General features: G+C 36.4%; 1 pseudogene; it reads right to left on the reverse strand.

The window, feature by feature from the left end:
* Positions 1 to 636: 636 nt before the first annotated feature.
* LOC148923397 (uncharacterized) lies at positions 637 to 3,891 on the reverse strand (annotated as a pseudogene).
* Positions 3,892 to 4,796: the final 905 nt, after the last annotated feature.

The following is a 4,796-nucleotide window of genomic DNA, read 5'->3' on the forward strand; positions in this document are numbered from 1 at the left end:
CTTTAATTATGAAAATCAAATTTATTAGTATAAGTTTTAATTTAAGTTAAGTAATAATTAAATTAATTGAATATTTGTTGCATAATGTTATTAATAACGTATCTTCAAAATATACAAACATAATATAACCATGTGTCTAACAATAAATTAATACTAGGAGATATGAATATGTTATTTGTATTTTACTTATGTTATGCACAAATAAGACTATTGAAAGAATTAAAAATATAGTATAGTATAAACCAAGTACATAAGTTAACTTCTGTCGGGCCTGGGCTGGGCTTCAAACGGTCCTGGGCCCGGGCCGGTCCTGGGTTTATAAAACAGCCCAATTGGAGCCCATTTCAACTAATGAGCCCAGCCCAGGCCCGCTTCGTTACACTGGTGGGCCGGGCCTGGGTTGGGCTGGGCTGGGTAGGCCCGGCCCATTTGACATCTGTACTCATCAACGATCTCCAACGTAGGAGCAAGTATTGCACGATCACGCAAGCAACCACTCAAGTCTTCATTATTCATATAAGATGGATATATCTTCGAAACAATTGTTTTTAAAGGATCACCAGAATTAGACAATACAATGTCAGAAGGAAGACCAATAGTCACTTCACCATCATTTGGACCACCAAGAACACCATCTCATATTGAAGCAACCCAAGAAGAAAATTCCTTCAAACGTTCTGCTTCATCACAAGATGCAGCACTCAACAGTCTCATATTTTTTGTAAGCCTCAAAACAGTACAATACTTCCAAAGATAAGAAGAGTTGATAACAACATTCACAACATCTTGCCTACTACCCTTTGGAACAACAGATAAGATTTGCCTAAAGTCACCACCAAAAACAATAGTTTTTCCACCAAATAGTTTCTGCATACTACACTCATCACATACACGCATGATATCTCTAATAGTCCTGTCCACTGCTTCAACACAATGTTTATGAATCATCGGAGCTTCATCCCATATGACAAGCTTGGCTCTTACAATAAGCTCAGCAAGCGCACTGCCAGGTTTTATATTGCGCATCGAATCTTCATAATAGGAATCTTAAAGCGGGAATGAGTTGTTCTACCTCCAGGCAACAACAAAGAAGCTATGCCACTGGACGCCACATTTAACACAATTTCACCCCTCGAACGAATACCAGCTGACAAAGACCTCCAAATAAAAGTTTTACCAGTACCTCCATAACCATAGACAAAAAACATTCCTCCACCATTTGAGTTAACAGATGCCATAATAGTATCATGAACATGAAGTTGTTCATCAGTAAACTTAGAAAGAAAGTCCAAATATTCTCTCCCCAAAGCTTCACGATCATAACACAATTCGTCGCAAATCAATCTATTTTCAAATGTTTCAAAAAACTCAGATTTCGGATAAGGCATACCTACGCAAACTTTTCCCAACATTTAACAATAATTTCTCAATCTCGACCAAAGCAAAATTCTGAACATCCTCATCACTTAACAATAACCCTATAATAAAATATAAATAATTATTACATTAAAGAAAAATATTTAAAACAAAAGAAATTACAAAAATTACAAAAAAAAATATAAAAATTACCTAGAAGACTTCTCAATTTTCGTTGATTATACAAAACATCTTCAGATAAATATTCCCAACAACTTCGCCAAACAAAATCTGGTCGAGAGATAGATTCTGACGTCAACAAACTAACAAATAACAATCTTATGGAATGAGCAGAAGACCAAAATGATGCCTCAACAATGCCATCAACATATTCTTTATCATCGTCCAACAACCCTAAAGCAAAACAGGCATCTCAGAACGTATCATATTTGAACACCATTCACACGTCTAATGTCTTCATACGATGTAGCACCTTTAACAACATTCAACAAAAATCTGAGATAATAGATATCACCAGAACCAGGAGGAACAAAAAACAACCTCCCAATGGAGAAACGTTGCTTTCTAGGTTGCCAATGATCTGTTTTCCACAAAAACTTGGTAGGAAATTCACCATAAGTGAGATCATGACCCTTAGAATAAATCTTATTTGCATCCATCCATCCCAGAAACTTGCTCTGATGAATTGTATTACGATTCGAAACATTACCCAAACTCTCTCTCTCATAAAAAATAACACTATGCTCATTAGGGATCAGCCTTTCAACAGACGGATCCTTATACTGAATTTCAAACCCCAAAATTCTCCAAGCAGCTTCACATGACGAAATATATCTACAATCATAATACAAACTAATTTCATCTTGTAATTGATCAGAACCATTTGCGCCAGACTGGAAAAAAGATGTAGTCACACGATCATGACCTTTATTTATGTACTTAAACAAATATTTTATGGATCGCGACTGATTGCACCACTCAACATTAACGTGACCACCATATTTCATAGAAGTACACGATTGTGTGGAACAATGTATCTATTATCCAAGGGCACCCCATCTTTTACAATAACACGACCACTATCTCTACGTCTGTAAATAGGATAACCTTCATCATCAAACGTGGTGGCACCAACAAATTTTTTCGGAAAGTATTTTGAACATTTTTCATTCCGCATGCAAGGAGAAGACTTTCGAACAACACCACATGGTCCGTGCACCATATACTCTTTCACATTCTCATAATATCAAAAGGATCAACCACTGGATCAGGAATCTCAACAGAAATAATCTCATCAATACGTTGAGGCCGAGGTTGTTTATCCTCATTGCTTAAAAAAAGCAAAATGTGTGAATGAGGCAATCCACGCTTCTGGAACTCAATGGTATACACAACTGCAAAAGTTTACACAAACAAAAAAAAAAAAATGGTTTTCAAATCTCTTACAAAACTATCCAACTTAACTTTAAAAATCCTACACAAAATATCAGGTTGATCATCTGACCTCAGGCCTCTAACAGAAAGAAATCGAACAATCTCTGACCACTTTGGATTACACGTAAATGTAATAAAAAAAGATGGATAACCAATCCATCTGCAAATAGCCATATCATCTTGGTAATTCTGAATCATATATCTTGCACCACCAACACAACTGGAAGGCAAAATGATTCGTTTACCATGCATAGAACCATCTGTATCACCTCGCAATACAGCTTCAGCCAAACCACTATACATTTCAGCACACAGTTTTTTCTGTTGGGTTCTAACAAACAATAGACGACCTGTCTCAACCATGGTATAAGCATCAACAACAAACTGCTGGAACAACCGCCTTGAATACAAAATGGTTGAACACTCATTCAACCTATCATGCAAACGGTATGCAAAAAATTCTTTTGGGCTAACTCTCTTTCTATTGCGTTTCGAAGTGCCTTTGCCAGATAAACCAATCTTTCCACTATATTGATCCTCACCATAGGCAAAAAGCAAAGGATATTGTAGTGCAAGATAAGAAGGATGTAGTTCATTTATACGTTGCAATCGACCAGATCTTTTCTCAACAATAATATCTCGATCACCCAAAGTCTCGTCAAAATCACCAACCACAAGAACAACAATCTCTGAAACAGTAGGTAGATTATAAGTCTTGCCATCCCTACCTCTCTTGCCAAGCAATCTTAAACTGACATTCGGGAGATTTTCTTGATTTATTGTTTCTTTGACCATTCGAAAAGTTTTGACTAAAAGATTTTCTTCATCCAACATTCTTTGTAGATCGAACACGATTTCTGAATGAAGATTATTATCATTACTACCCCCACTGCAAAATTATATTTAAATCAAATCATAGTAAAAATATTCAAACAAAATAATTTATAAATTTATTATAAATAAAAATATCCAAAAATACCTCACAACCTTTATTCTATTGTTGATCTCATTTTCAGTATCATAAATGTACAGCTGGGCAAACTTAGGATCACAACCAACTTCTGGCAATAAACTACCCATTAAATGGTAATTTTTCCCATTAAATTGCCAATTTTATCATTTGCCCCTTTTGTTTTATTTCCAAAGATTAAATCTTGAATTTCAAAGTTTGGTGTTTTTAATTTGTGGATTTGTAAAGGTCTTGAAATCATTGAATCGGTGACATATCGGGGTTGTGGGGCTGTCCTCGCGTCGATGGGTTGCCTAAGTCCATTCGCCGGAAATCCGGCAGATTCGTACTCATGAGATAAGTTTTCCAATTGACTAGTCATTAGAGTGTATGCTTCCTTCCTTTCATTTCATGAATTTAGTGATTTTGGGGCATTTGTCTTACTGTTATGGGTGACTCAGTGGTGGAAGATGATGTTTAGAGCATCCCCGTCCGTGCTCTTAGCTAAGAGCACGGAAGTGGGCCCGGGCCCACTTTTACTCTTTGTCCTTAGCTAAGAGCACAACACCCACATCCGTGTTCTTAGCTAAGGACAAGCTCAAGGGTCCCACCATTCTATTATTCAATTTAAATACTCCAATTATTAAAAACATTTCTACATTATAAAAACACATTAAAAAATAAAAATTACATAATTAAAATCCTAAAAAATAAAAATTACATTATTAAAATACTAAAAAATAAAAATACATAATTAAAATCCTAGAAAATAAAAAAATACAATCCTACAAATTAAAAATTACACACGTGGAAGTAGAAGACTAGTCCTCTAACCCCAATTGCCTCTTGAGACCCCGGATCATTTGCCCATGTGTTGCAAGTTGATCCGGAGTCATCTTAGACGTATCATTCAAATAGAGTTGACCCAAAAGGGCCCACAATGAGTTGTTCGGGGGTGGAAGAGGCACAAAGAGAGCGGGGGCGGGGGCTACAGTCGGGGCGCGAAGGTGGTTAGCCGTCGCCTTCTTCCTTCCTT

The sequence above is a fragment of the Salvia hispanica genome, chromosome 6 (genome assembly GCF_029641045.1).
Source record: "Salvia hispanica isolate PSC_SH4W2 chromosome 6, Shi_PSC_v1, whole genome shotgun sequence".
In the NCBI taxonomy this organism is placed as follows: domain Eukaryota; kingdom Viridiplantae; phylum Streptophyta; class Magnoliopsida; order Lamiales; family Lamiaceae; genus Salvia; species Salvia hispanica.